General features: G+C 39.1%; 1 protein-coding gene across 9 annotated transcripts in view; it reads right to left on the bottom strand.

The window, feature by feature from the left end:
* ATRNL1 (attractin like 1) overlaps positions 1 to 15704 on the bottom strand; it is a 770027-nt gene that overhangs the window by 155741 nt on the left and 598582 nt on the right. The gene's annotated exons all lie outside the window — the stretch shown is intronic.

Below are 15704 nucleotides of genomic sequence, written 5' to 3'. Positions count from 1 at the left end.
ATCTCATGATATTTATGCTTATTGGCAAGGCCATGACCCTAAGGACCAAGCAGATGTTCATAAACGGAGAAAAACACATGATATAAAACTGGAATAAGTGAATATTTACATCAAAAAATACACCTGTTCTGCCTTCGCTCTTGGGAGAATCTATATGTTAGCAATTACAGTTATTAGTTCTATAAGAGGGGAACAGATACACAGAAAATGCTCTATACTGAGAATCTCACTGGCATGCAATCTGCAATAAAGACTGTGTTTAATAAGCAAGGTATACAAAAAGCCCAACTGTCTGAAATGTTTTTTATTTTTTTAAACTATGACAAAAAATTATGTCAGCGTAAAGCCCCTTCCATGTTTCCAGTGGAAATGATACCTGAGGGGAAACTAAAAATAGAATGTGCTTCTATTTATTCTCATTAACAGTTTGTACAGTGACATTTTATCTGCAAGGCCACATAAAATTATAAATGTAGTCTAGGTAAAAATGCAGTCCTTGCTCCTGTTTTAGCAATGGGTTAATTTACTTTTTTTTTTTTTTTAATGACTGTTGGTGGATTTGTGTCATTGCAATATATTATATCCTTCAGGAAAAGAATGATGCACCATTTAAAAATATTAACATATAAATTTCATTGTAAGAGGATTAGGACCAAAGTAATCCTGCCAAATTAATTTAGGTAAGTATACTAGGTAAATAAATCAGCATCCTTTTACTTCTAGAAAGCACTCCAAGCAATTTCAAGTCATTAAAAATACTCTTAGCTGCAACATTTTGCCTTTTAGTGCAGTCTTAATGGTTACATGACAGCATTTCTCCCACTGGCTGCATGGCTTTTATGTCCGGAGAGCAGAGCGTTTTAGAAAACTCCAAAGAAAACTAAAATCAGGAGTAATTTTTGAATAAGTCTTCCAAAATTGTTGAATCAAAAATGACATAAATGTTGTAAGCTCTTGTAAATTTGAACTGTGTGCATTCCTTTGGCCAAACCTTCGATGTGAGAAGAAATCTTTTTAAGAGGACATATAAAACAGGTAACAAATTGCAAAGGAATAAGGAGTCCCCAGAGAGCATTTATGGAAAAAGTTTTACCAATTTTCTGATTTGCTGATTTATGAACTCGTCTTACAGGTTTGTGACTTAATTTCTCTTAGGTCTACAAATGTCTCATATAGATGAATGTCATTATGTTCCATATCTATTTAGATTAAAAGCCAAGTCCCACAAGGCAAGAGACAGTCAATTATTTTCATTTTATACTGTTATTATGAAATATTGCTGTTTTAAAAATGTACTTCTGGAGAATGAGAATTGTTCACCAACATATTTTAAAGGGAATTTCAGGTGTCTGAATGTCAGAGAGAAAATAATGTAATCTCAAAATAAAACTTCAAAAGAATTGTTATGGTGCCTTGGTATTTTTTTCCATGAAGTTTCCTCTGACAAAACTGATTAATTCCTTTTGCCACTTCTGTGCTTACTACTGTGAACTTTTGACAGTGGAGAATGACATACAGTCTCTTCAAAAAAAAAAAAAAAAAAAAAAAAGATGTGCTTACAGATTTTATAGGATAAAGATGAGAGGCTTCTCTTTCCTGGGAAGAATTAAACCTTTAATTTCCTAAGCCTGAGAGGAAATGGCTCCAACCACTTCCATGTTGAATGGTCGCTCCCACAAAATATTGACAAAACAGGCTTTTTAAAGTCTGTCAATATGCTGAATTCGTGTTTCTCCCCACAAGGGAGGCAGCTTCCTCAGCACCGTTTGAGTGGTCTTTCAGAAGACCGAGGGATATTTAAGTAGTTTTTGGGGAAGGGGTTGAGGCAGGTCTTTCACTAGGACAGAGTCTGACTGACCTTGGCTAAGGATTAAAACATAGTAATTGAGGTTTGGTGGACACACAAGGTGGAGGTTTCAAAACAGATCTTGGAGATTAAGCAGTTATCTGACGCTATCTACTTAAAGTTGAGTAGTTTAATACTCCGAAAGTTCCTAAAAAGAAGAAATTTGCAATTTTCATCTTTCGGAACAAAAGTTTCTTGGAATAATAAAATCATATTGATCAAGACAGTTGAACAGTAAACTCATGTTAATGCAATCGAAAAGTAAACCGACACTAAGTTATGTGGGTGTGGATTACTGGGTTCTTAACCAATATAGTCTATGAACAATATCCCCCATCCACACGTTAAATGATATTTAACTCAATATTAACTCATATTAATATTAACTCAATATTAACTCATGTTAATGCAGACAACCGAAAAGTAAACCGACACTAAGTTATGTGGGTGTGGATCATTTGGGTTCTTAACCAATATTGTCTATGAACAATATCCCCCACCCACAAGTTAAATGACCAAAGAGTTTAGAAAGTGAACAATGGGAATTCCCGTCGTGGCTCAGTGGTGAACGAATCTGACTAGGAGCCATGAGGTTTCGGGTTCGATCCCTGGCCTCGCTCGGTGGGTTAAGGATCCCAAGTTGCTGTGGCTGTGGCGTAGGCCGGTGGCTACAGCTTCGATTAGACCCCTAGCCTGGGAACCTCCATATGCCACAGGTGCGGCCCTAGAAAAGACAAAAAAAAAAAAAAAAAAAAAAAAAAAGAAAGGGAACAATGGTTGACCACAAAATTTGCATTTCAAAGATAATACTCCAACAACCTTATTGCAAATAAAGGGGAGAATGGTTTATTAAACGCAATTGGAAGCATAACAGATTCACTGACATTTCAGAACATTTTGCATCAGAGTTTTATTTCTCTTTTCCTCTTATTGATCTTTGCTCCCTTTCTCTTCTTTTTGTTCCTCCATGGCAAAGTACCCTACCCCATCTTAAGGTTTTCCAAATAGCCATAAAGATTATGGTTCCTAGAGGACTCGTATTTCCTCGAGGTCAAAAAAGGAAATCATTTAAAAATCAGACAAGACAGAGGCTTAACTAGCCACTATTGCCAGAGGTCCAAGCCCCCAAATGATGGAAAATAAAGGGGGTTAAAGCAAGAGAGGAAGGGCTTATTCTTACTAGAAATAAAGACCAGACTAGGACTAGCTGGCTGGGCACACTTTGGGATCAAGTGCAGAAAATGACCAGAAAAACAAAAAGTCTGCCATCTCCACGAAAAGCTGGAAAATGTACATGTGAACCTGCCTCTAAGATGGGTCTGGTTGAGCAAATGGCCTTTCAAACATTTAAAGAAAATAAAAAGTCATTGACTCAGTTAGCTCAGGTGCTCCGACAAAATATATAGATTAGGTGGCTTAAACCACAGACCCATCATTCTGGAGGCTAGGCAGTCTGAGGGTTTCATGGTTGGGTTCTGGCTAGGATGCTCTTCCTGGCTTACAGGAGGCTACCTTCCTGCTGAATCCTCACATGGGTTGTGAGGTGGGTACCTGTCAGCTCTTGGGTCCCTCCTTATAAAGGCATTAATCCCATGACGAGGACCCCACCCTCATGACCTCATCTAAACCTGATTACATCCCAAAGGTCATACCTTCTAATACCATCACATTAGGGAGTAAGGGCATCAAGAGCTTCAGGACAAACACTTAGTCCCTAAGAGTCTTGGTAGGAGTCTCTGGTGTGGGAGATAAGCAGGGGAAGAACAAAAATAATGGATAAAATCAGAAGCTTCTTTTTCCTGGGTAGCATCTAACTCTTGGGGCTAAGAAAACGGACATGGCAACATGCTTCATTAATTTTTCCTGTTTAAGAATGCTTCTCTCTACCTTTCTGTTTCTTTCTCCCCCCCCCCCCTTTTTTTGTTGTTGTTTGTTTGTTTTTTTCCTGCTCTCTTTCCTTCCTTTACAAGGGGAGTTATGAAGGATACGGCATGAGCGTCAGACTTGAATCCAGTTCTTACTTAGGTCTGCCCATTACTCAGCTATACAATCTCAGGCCAGGGAATTTTCTACTCTCAGCCTCTGATTGTTGCCAACAGAATAAAAATATCAGTACTGACCACCTTGCAGGTTACTATAAGAATATAGATAAGGCAAGTGAACTTGTTGGCAGAGTACCTGGTATATAGTAAGACCTTAGAAAATGGCATAAAAGTAGAAACCTGGCATAATACAATGAATGGGGCTGTTACAGATGAATGTCTGTGTCCTCTCTCAGAGTTTCACATACTGAAACTCAAACTCCCAGTGTGATGGTATCAGGTGTAGGAAGTGAGGACTTTGGTAGGTGTTTAGGACTTGAGGGTTAGAGCCGTCATGAATGGGATTTGGTGCCCTCATAAAAGAGGCTCCAGAGAATGGATGGCTCTCAATGAATCAGGAAGCAGCCCCTCACCACCTATGCACTTTGCTCACACGTTCATTTTGAAGTCTGTAGCCACCAGAATTGTGAGAAACACATTTCTAATGTTTATAAATCACTTAGTCTCTGGTATTCTGTTTCAGCAACTGGAATGGACTAAAATAGTGTTCAAAAAATTCAGCCATGTGAAATGTGAGATTGTGATATTACAGGATTAACAAAATGTCCCAGGTGAGGCATGCAGCAGGCCACCTGGGAATTCAGCATCCAACACAAATGCCACCCACTCTGATCTGAAGCTTGGCGCCACCTAGTGGTGATCACTCTAGATTTAAAATTGATGGGGTTCCAGGAATCACTTGGTTAGTTGATAGACGTTTTATTAGCCTGACCCAGCAAGACTGGGCCAAGGGAATAATGGTGAACTATTCCCCTCTTTCCTTCTTTCTGAGACTGGATTGCCTGAATTTTCCCTGTGTAGCACCACCCTATTCCCCAGGCTTCCCCTCTCTTTCCTGAGGAACTTTGAGTAAAGAGATCAGGTAGAAGACAGGAGCCACTTTCCAATCATTCTACGTCTGAATTCAAGTTATTCTAATTTGCATTATCACCAGGTACATTACTACAGGATCTATCACTTTACAACTAATATTATTAATTATATTATTAATATTAAATTCTACAGACATGTATTCAGTACACATTATGTGCAAAGCAAACAGATAGGTATTATGAGCACAAAGATAAAACAGGATCTCTGACTTAAGGAAAGCTTATTGTCTTGCGGTCAGAGAAATATGTAAATAAAATTGAAGCCAGGTAAGTAGCTCATTGTAACTGGATGGATCAGGAAACAATTCATGGATAAAGAAGCATTGAAACTGAGAAATGAAATATGAGTACGTTTTCAATAGTTGTGAGACTGAAAGAATTTATTCCAGGAGGAGTAAAGGCGGGAATGTGTAACTGTACAGATGATGTTCCATAAAAAGAAATAATCAGTTTGGTTAATATATAAGGCAAATCTTATGGCATGTGGGGGATAATTACGGTCCTACACTTCCGTATTTTGGTTTGATGTGTGAAAGCCACGACTGTTTTTCTGAGCGAGAGGACACAGGCAGCCGGGTGAGGACAGAGGCAGCAAAAGTGGAGGGATATGAAGCAGGGAGTGAGAAGCCTCTTGTAATAGACGAGAGATGGCAGGGATCACAGTGGGGACCAGTCAGTTGAGAAAGGAGAGATGGAACAAATTCTAGAAACAAGATTAGTGTTGTGGAAGAAGGGAGAGGATGACAGGGAGAAGTCAGAACTGAGTGAGAAAAAGACTTCCTAAATGGAAATATCTGGAGCATTTACTGGAGATTTTTGCACTTGCTCTGCCCTCAGTCAACATTCTTGCCCTACGTATCCGCATGGCTGCCTCGCTCACACTCCAGTCTTTGCTTGTCACCTTCTTACAGAAGGCTTTCCTAAGCTCCCTATTTAAAATTGCAACCCAACTCCATCGCCTACACTGAGCACTCCCTACCCCACCTTCCTGTTTGTGTATGTAGTGTCACAAGACATCACTAAGAGATCACACACACACACACACACACACACAATGCAAACACACTTTCTACCGTGTCTTTTGATGGAATGTGAGCTTTATGATGCAGAGACAAATTTTTGCCTGTTTTGTTCACTGCAGTATCTCATGTCAGTCCAGCCACCAGCAGGAGGAGAAACCCTGAAGGAAGTGGCCCTGGGTGTCCGCAGCCCCCCACCTCCTCCTGCCTGGTGAGTATCCTGATGAGTATCCCAGCACCTAAGTAAAATTAAATAGCAAACAAAAACACCATACGGGTCAAGAGAGAGACCACCCAAGAAAGGAAAAAGTGTGATATTTTAGTGCTTTTAAGAGTTATCTTCTTTGGGAGTTCCCGTCGTGGCGCAGTGGTTAACGAATCTGACTAGGAACCATGAGGTTGCGGGTTCGGTCTCTGCCCTTGCTCAGTGGGTTAACGATCCGGTGTTGCCGTGAGCTGTGGTGTAGGCTGCAGACGCGGCTCGGATCCCGCATTGCTGTGGCTCTGGCGTAGGCCGGTGGCTACAGCTCCAATTCAACCCCTAGCCTGGGAACCTCCATATGCCGCGGAAGCGGCCCAAGAGATAGCAACAACAACAACAACAACAACAACAGCAACAACAACAGCAACAACAACAACAACAACAACAAAAAAGAGTTATCTTTTTTGGACTTTTTCAACAAGGGGCCCTGCATTTTCATTTTGGACTACTCCCTGCAAATTAGGCAGATGGATCTGAGTTGTTCAAAAATTACATTTTGAATGAGTAAGTTTCCCAGTAACGACAGAAACAGAGAAAAGCTTGTTTAGACAGGGACTAAAAGGCCATATATTTCAAAATACCCCCCCTTTTTGTATTCCTATGTATTGCTTAATTCCAAACATCATTTACCTTTTCATTCATTATATTATGTGTCTTGGATTAGTTATAAGATTGAGCATATACAGAAGTTAATCCACTTATCTGCATTATGAAAATTGAGGAAATAATACATAATTCTGATCACCTGTGACTTCATGACTAAATAAAAATAGAAGCTATGCAACTAGTTAACATTGCTGCTATTAAATTTGTGACTTCAAAATAAATCATAGATTTGGTTTAAATGATCACAAATTGGATTTCAAAGTTTCAGCCCCATGAGAAAATTAATTTCGGTAAGCACTTTCCAAAATACCCTTTTTAGAGGACAATGGGCAAAACTGCTTAAGATTTACCTTCCTATCTCTATTAGAGCCAGGCAGATTTTACCCAGATCATTGAGAACAGCTAAAGCCTGGAATTAGGTAAGTTCTCAGCTTTCAACTTGGGGAAGGTTAATTTAGCAAGCATTTATTGAGTAACTACCTCTGTGTGTCACACACTTTGTTAAGAGCTGAGAATTAAGATGTAAAAGCTGTGGCCCCTTTTCCCACCACCCTCCGTCTAGTAGACGAGGAAGGCATGTCCAGGTGAAGTATATACCATGAGCCTGTCCCCCTTCCCCTTCTCTTTTGCTGCCCTTAGCTTCTTTTTCTGAACGATTGAGTCCTACAGCCATTAGGTGGGCAGCGTGAAGGAGGGGTCCATGCTCAGTGCCCCAGACCAGGGTCTCAGAGCCCCAGAGGGTGAGGCAGCCTCTGTAAAGGAGGGCAGATGTGGAGTCAGGACCTGAGAGGGTGAGGAGGGCATTCGTATGTGAGCACAGCCTGATGCGAAGCTGTCCCCAGCTCAGCGGTGAAGGCATCTCCACAGAGGGCCCTCCCAGCTTGAGATGTCAGAGCCCCATCAGGGGTAGGGGGGTGGCTAAGTGTGGGGATTCAGAGCCCAAAGGATCTTGGATTTAGAGACAGGGTGCACAGGCCGCTGGAATGGTCTGGCACTTGGTATGAGAGCCTTGGCAGGGTGAGGGGGGCAAACCTCCCCCCCGCCCCCCGTGCAACAGGGGCCAGCCCAGCATGGGGTGTTAGAAAATGGGTAGGGGGAGGGAGTCTGCACTGAGGAGAGGGTGACAGCTAGGATGGGAGACTGGTTACATAAAAGGGAATCTTTTATTTTAAAAGTAAATATATTAAGGGTAACGGAAACCAGGTGCATCACTGGGTTAGAGAAAGGAGTTATAAATATGGAAATATAGAAACGGTGAACCCTGTGCTATTAGAATGGAATTACAGCTACTAGGATAAGCTCATGATTTTCAATAGATAGAGATATAAATATAATGTAAGTGTATATTCATATGCATATATTTTCTAGTTCTGTCCACCAAGAGGTCTGGGAGCAGGAACACCTCAATAGCGGGAAAACACCTCATGCCAGATCTTGACTTCTACATACCATTTTCACCAGGAGGAATGAGGACTTCTTGGAGAAATGACTGGGGCAGAGAAGGACAAGGTGGGACTAGACTTGTTTTAAAACATTGTAAAATGGCCATACTACCCAAAGCAATCTACAGATTCAATGCAATCCCTATCAAATTACCCATGACATTTCTCACAGAACTAGAACAAACAATCCAAAAATGTATATGAAACAACAAAAGACCCAGAATTGCCAAAGCAATCCTGAGAAACAAAAAGCAAGCAGGAAGCATAACTTTCCCAGACTTTAAGAAATACTACAAAGCCACAGTCATCAAAACAGTGTGGTATTGGTATCAAAACAGACAGACAGACCAATGGAACAGAATAGAGAACCTGGAAATAAACCCTGACACCTATGGTCAATTAATCTTTGATGAGGGAGTCAAGAACATAAAATGGGAAAAAGAAAGTCTATTCAGCAAGCATTGCTGGGAAACCTGGACAGCTGCATGCAAAGCAATGAAACTAGAACACACCCTCACACCACGCACAAAAATAAACTCCAAATGGCTGAAAGACTTAAATATACGACAGGACACCATCAAACTCCTAGAAGAAAACATAGGCAAAACACTCTCTGACATCAACATCATGAATATTTTCTCAGGTCAGTCTCCCAAAGCAATAGAAATTCGAGCAAAAATAAACCCATGGGACCTCATCAAACTGAAAAGCTTTTGCACAGCAAAGGAAACCAAAAAGAAAACAAAAAGACAACTTACAGAATGGGAGAAAATAGTTTCAAATGATGCAACCGACAAGGGCTTAATCTCCAGAATATATAAGCAACTTATACAACTCAACAGCAAAAAAACCAATCAATCAATGGAAAAATGGGCAAAAGACCTGAATAGACTGTTCTCCAAGGAAGATATGCAGATGGCCAGCAAACACTGAAAAAATGCTCAATATCGCTGATTATAAGAGAAATGCAAATCAAAACTACCATGAGATACCACCTCACACCAGTCAAAATGGCCATCATTAATAAATCCACAAATAACAAGTGCTGGAGGGGGAGAAAAGGGAACCCTCTTGCACTGTTGGTGGGAATGTAAACTGGTATAGGAGAAAAGGGAACCCTCTTGCACTGTTGGTGGGAATGTAAACTGGTATAGCCACTATGGAGAACAATTTGGAGATACCTTAGAAATCTATACATAGAACTACCATATGACCCCACAATCCCACTCTTGGGCATATATCCGGACAAAACTCTACTTAAAAGAGACACATGCACCTGCATGTTCATTGCAGCACTATTCACAATAGCCAGGACATGGAAACAACCCAAAGGTCCATCCACAGATGATTGGATTCGGAAGATGTGGTATACATACACAATGGAATACTAATCAACCATAAAAAAGAATGACAATAATGCCATTTGCAGCAACATGGATGGAACTAGAGACTCTTGTACTGAGTGAAATGAGCCAGAAAGACAAAGACAAATACCATATGATATCACTTATAACTGGAATCTAATATCCAGCACAAATGAACATCTCCACAGAAAAAATCATAGACTTGGAGAATAGACTTGTGGCTGCCTGAAGGGAGAGGAAGGGAGTGGGAGGGATCAGGAGCTTGGGGTTATCAGATACAACTTAGAATAGATTTACAAGGAGATCCTGCTGAGTAGCACTGAGAACTATGTCTAGATACTCATATAGCAACAGAACAAAGGGTGGGAGAAAAAATGTATACATGTAAGAGTAACTTGATCCCCATGCTATATGGTGGGAAAAAAAAAATGTACTTCTGGAGAATGAGAAGTACATTTCTTGTGCCAGAAAGCAAGGAAGTGCTCAAAGAATATGGAGACTTATCCAAAGGACTGTGAAGCGATCTTAAAGAGGTTCTTGATGCTCAGATTTTGAACAATGTGAGCATAAAAACACTAATAATGATGAATTATTATTCAGTGAATAAAATAGGCAACTTATATAAACCAGTAAATAAATGGAAAGTTTGATGGAGAATGTGTCATTCATGTAGTTCCAACATACCTTCCATATACTACTTACTAAATATAAAAATATAAAGAGTAACTTTATATTGAAGAAGCCCTGCAGACACCGCCTTAACCAAATAATTAAAAGGAATATCATCAGTAAGGGGATGAGCAGAAATTGTGCACCTCTGGGTAGGATGCAATGAGAAGAACATAGGACCGCTTCTGTAACAGTGCTGTTGAAAATTGTGTTACCTGAATGTAATCCTCAGGGAACTGGGAAAATCCATATTGAGGAACATTCCAAATCCTTTTAAAATAATGAAAGTGTCGAGCTCATACAAGTCAAGAAAAGACTGAGAAACACCTTCTAGACAAAGGAAGACAAAATGCAATGCATGGGTCTAAACTGTTTTTTTTTTCCCCTATAATTTTGGTATAAATGATTGAGGTGATTGATGAAACTTGAATGGGGCTTGAGGGTTAGATGTCAGTAATATATTAATGCTAAATTCTCCATTTTGATGGCCATATTGTAGTTATGCAGAAGAATGTTCTTAATTTTAGGAAATATACATTGAAGTTTCAGGAGGTAAGGAGATTTCAGTAGCCACTTTCAAATGGCACAAGAAAAAACGTAAATTTTCTGTAAATTTGTGAATGTTCTGAAAAAAGAAAAAAAAAAAGCATAATGTGTTTCTAGGCCTGAGCTTTCTTGCACATCTAGAGGAGCGTGACCACCAACCTCAAATTCAAGTGATCTGCTTTCTTCAGGACTGCCTCCTAAATGGATTGATGCATACGTGCCTAATTGATCAATGCTGGGTGGAAGCCAGTATTATAATCTCATTATGATGTTTTTGTCTTCCATCAATAAAGCTTTATTGAGATAAAGGCCACATACACAACATTACCCACTTAAAGTACATGTGTGAAGTTCAGTTTAGTATATTCAAAGATGTGCAACCATCATTACAATCTAAGTTTACAACATTTTTATCACCCCCCCACCCCACACTCATTAGTAGTAGATTAGTTTTTCATTAATTAATTTATGTTTCTCTTCTTATGGCTGCACTTGTGGCATGTGGAAGTTCCTGGGGCTAGGGGTTGAACTGGAGCTGCAGTGGCAGGCCTATGTCACAGCCACATCGACACCAGATCCGAGCCTCAACTGCAACCTACACCGCAGCTTGCAGCAACACCGGACCCTTAACCCACTGAGTGAGGCCAGGATTGAACCTGAGTCTTCCCAGATTCTATGTTGGGTTCTTAACCCTCTGAGCCACAACAGACACTCCTAATTTTATTTTTAAAATTGATTTCATTTTCTACTAGTTCAAGATGTTGTGGCATATAGGAGGTAGTCAGTAAATATTTGATGAATGAATGAACTGCCAACTGATCGATATTACAGATATTTGTGATTGGTATCTTCATGATTTTTTCCTCCTCTACTGCTTTCTGTATTTTCATTTTAAAAAAAGGTGGTCCTCAGCATCTCTTATGAAGATAAATGAAGCTTTCAGCTTCTTGAAAGTTATTTTATAAAAACCATGGTAGCAGTATTATCTTTATTGTAGTCTAATAAAATATGGATGATGAGCTACTATTACATCAATGTGTTTTGGAAAGTGTTGAGGTCACTTTAACAGAGATGATAATAATCAGCACACTTGAACTTACAACCTTTGACACAGTGACAACCTGCCATCAGTTTCTATGATGACTGACTAAACCGAATTCTTCAAACGCAGGATAACTTTATTATATAATTGGGCTGCAGACAAACATATAAAAGAAGCTATTTCCTCGGATGCAACCTTATGATAAAAAAAGTAATAGGAGCACAGATTATGATGACCATAAATTACCTTTTTTTTATAAACCATATTTTATTTTTATTGAAGACTGTCACTAAGACCTTCTTTTCAAGACCAATTCAAGGCACAACCCTTGAAACTGATCAAATTATTATTTTGTGGTAATGGTGAAAAGACTTCTAAGCCTCCACACTGAAGAATCTCCTTAAAACTTTAGGACCTATATGGATATAATCAATTACATAATTGTATTCTTCCAAATTCCAGTTATTTTTAAATGTTTAGTGGCGATAAGCCTCTCCAAAGAACTGGTTTAATTTGCTACAGAAAACAAGTGCTATCTCTAGAAAGAATGATTTTGTTATAGAATAAATTTCTCAAACTGAAAATAGATGTTTCAATTATATTTTCTGAACTACTGCTTTGAGTGTGTGTGTGTGCATGTGTGTTTTAGCCTATTTAAACTTCGATTTATTAAGCAGAGGATATAATCTCAACTATCACTTAAAAATCTGTTCTTTGAAGAAAAAACTGTAAAATATGAACACTCTTTAAGATAGACTGAAACCAGAAAAAAGGACAATTTCTTCCTTACAGAACTTTCAGTATATCTTCTTTACCAAAGAAATTCTTAGACTATGCATGGATAATCTATTGCTCTACAACTTCTGTTTCTAGTACATTGCAGCCAATGCAGAGAAATGGAAAAATACAGATAAATGCTACAAGGGAACTTAATTGAGATATACAGTGTTACACTTGCTGCACAGTCCTTTGGATAGGTAAAATGGCAATATTCTAAATAGAAGATTTAGATGCTACACCTAATATATGTTGATGGTGTAGTGATTGCTAAATCTAAGAATTCATTCCCAGGGCCAGTGACTCAGTGATTGCAGCTATTGTAGAACTCAGATTGTGGGTGAATGATACATCTAATTCTAACAACATAAAAAGAAAATGAGCGCAGTTCTCTGGACTCCATACTGTACAAAAGAAAGGTGGACATTATTCAACTGAAAACTCTGTAGAAGAGAATAATAGCCAACTTCCACTCGAGGAGGATGAAGGACACTTGCAAATGGGCAGAGGAACCAGTGATGAAAAAGTTTCATTTGCATAACCTCTGATTACACATTTTGATTATATATGAAATGATTGGGCACATTCTCAAAACAGAATGAGATCATCTGGGAAGCAGGACGCTCGCTAAAATCTTTGGAATAAATCAAAATGGAAATAGTGACTAGGTCATGTGATAACCCTCAGCAAAGCAAAGTCACTCTGAGGACTGGACTAGGGAACAGAGAACTTGGCTGTCAAGACAAGCCTGAACTTTCTCACTACTAGAATGGGTCAAAAATATCAGAAATTGTACAACCACTAAGGTTTGTTTCAGGAAGGAAAGAAAGGAAAGAAAGAACCTGTCATTTGCCCAATAGGTACTTTGGATTCTGAAGGGTGAATTATTTTCAGTAAAATTAGATTAATCTGGCTAGGGGACTCTGACCTAAGTCAAAAGTGAAGAGTGTCCTGTTAAGAGAATAAGGAAAGAATCTGAATATCCAACAAAAGTAAATATCAGAATTGAGTAAATGCCAAGCTAGGGAATACAATTTGGGAGAGGGGAGAATGGGGGGTAAAAATAGGGTAAAAATAAATAGCTGAGAAAGGTGGAGATGCAAGAGGTAAGCTGGCTGGACTAGGAATGGGTTTGGGGGTACTCCAGAATAGGTCTACTAATTCATTTGTACAATGAATGCCAGACAGCTTGGTCTAGTGTTTTAACTGTAATAAATAAGGAAATTATGTATTATTATTATTAATGGATGCATAGGTGCGTGATAAAACAGTAAGGAAACGTTAAGAGGATAATTATCAGAAAAGCAGAGAGAGCGGTTACCTCCGGGAAGAAGACAAGAGAAGATTCGTATTTCTTATCCTGGGTACTCGTTACACGGGTGTTTGTTTACCCAGGTGTTTGCTCTAAATTATACATACATGTTTTAGACACTCTGTATGAATGATTTCTTTCACAAATACTATGCGGAAAAAGCACACGTAAGATGCTGATGGATGTTATGGAGAAAAATCAGGTAGGGAGGTGCCTAGGAGTATGTAAACACGAGGAAGGGGGAAATTCAGTTTTAAATAGGAAGACTTGGGAAAGCCTCACTGCAAAGGTGACATTTGAGCAAAAATTGGAAGCAGGTGAGGGATTAAGCTACGTGGCTCCCCTGGGAGAAAAAACTCCCAGGAAGAAGTAACAGGAAGTTCAAAGGTCCTGAGTCAGGAACGTGTCATAGTACATTTTTCTTAAAATTACCATGGTTACTGGTAGTTGCCTGACAGAGTCTAAGCTTTCATTGACGTCTCTGAATCCTTTGCTTTGTGTAAATCACAAAGAAACTGCATTCAGTTTGGGGATGGGGGACTAAGAAAAGGTGTTCAAAACTCTTCAGCATTCTTTCCTTTAAGGCTAATGAAATTTCTACACGAAGCATGAAATGTATGTGAAGTGAGAGGCTGAGAGTAAAGAACAGAGATGCCTTTTAATTTTCTTCTACTTTAAGCTTATTAAGATAAAGTAGTGGAAGATAGAGAATATAGCTAGAAAAGTAGATGAAACATTACCTTGAGCATGGAAGTGCCAAAAACATATCCAGGCTAGGTCTCTCTGAAACCAACATACTCAGTTCACTTTTTGTTTTTGTTTTTGTTTTAAGTCAAGTTACAAGTCTTTATAGAGAAATGAGGCAGAATGTTTCATTTTTCCCCTCTCTCTTTCTGTCCTCCCCCCAATTGGAATAATGTACCTCCCATTGAATCTACGTTTAATTAAGCTCTTGTTTTGCCACTGTTTAAGAACAAACAGCTAAAATGCAACAGGGAAAGGAAGGTCTGCAGAGTCATTAGAGATCAGGAAGAAAGAATTTAGCACATGAACCTTTTGGTATCTGAAATGTCATCATTGCATTAGGGTCAGATCCTTTCTGTGGCAGCTTTGGGGAAGAGAAACAGGACAGGTCCAGTGACTGGCAGTTACAAGGAGGGACTCAATTCAAATAAGGAAACTCCTTCCAACAATAAGAGACTTAAACAAAAAAACACTAACAAGGCTGCTTTGAGAGCCACCAGGTTCACCATTAGGTAGAGGCTGGGTGACCACTTGGCAGATGGTCCTCGGACCACATACTCTGGTTCCAAAACTGATGAGGAAAAGACATAAATGCCACACAAACACACAAATAACATGTGTTTTAGGAAAACGAAAGCAAGAAGAAAATTTCATGGCATGAAAGTACCTTCATTCTCTGGCTAATAATACTGTTTTAAACTACATTTTAAGCAAAGTCTGCTTATTCATTATCTGTTGTGTAATTAATGCTTTTAATCCTTCTTCCCTAGTATATCCTTCAATCATGGCTCATTGGAAAAATAACCTCTTAATCGTGTATTTATTTTAAATACGTTTTCCAGAATTTCATCCTCAATTGTGCTGCAGCATTTAAACTGCTCAACCATAACAGCGGATTTGCATTTGTTTTGCCTTTGACTTCAAGGTAAATTTTTTCCATCGTCCTAGATGTTTTTCCCTGGTTCACGGGCAGGAGGTCCTGACTAAAGTAAATGACCAAGACTGGGCAAGAGGCATGATGGGAAAACAGACGGGAGGGCAAAGAAATGTAACGACAGGAAAAAAAAAAAAAGGTCAAAAGCATTTTTCCCAGTTAAATCA

The sequence above is a fragment of the Sus scrofa genome, chromosome 14 (genome assembly GCF_054392235.1).
Source record: "Sus scrofa isolate SSC_HxYL_T2T_F1_AM1 chromosome 14, Sscrofa_HxYL_maternal_Yorkshire_Landrace_v2.0, whole genome shotgun sequence".
In the NCBI taxonomy this organism is placed as follows: domain Eukaryota; kingdom Metazoa; phylum Chordata; class Mammalia; order Artiodactyla; family Suidae; genus Sus; species Sus scrofa.
This window is presented reverse-complemented; position numbering and strand designations above follow the sequence as displayed.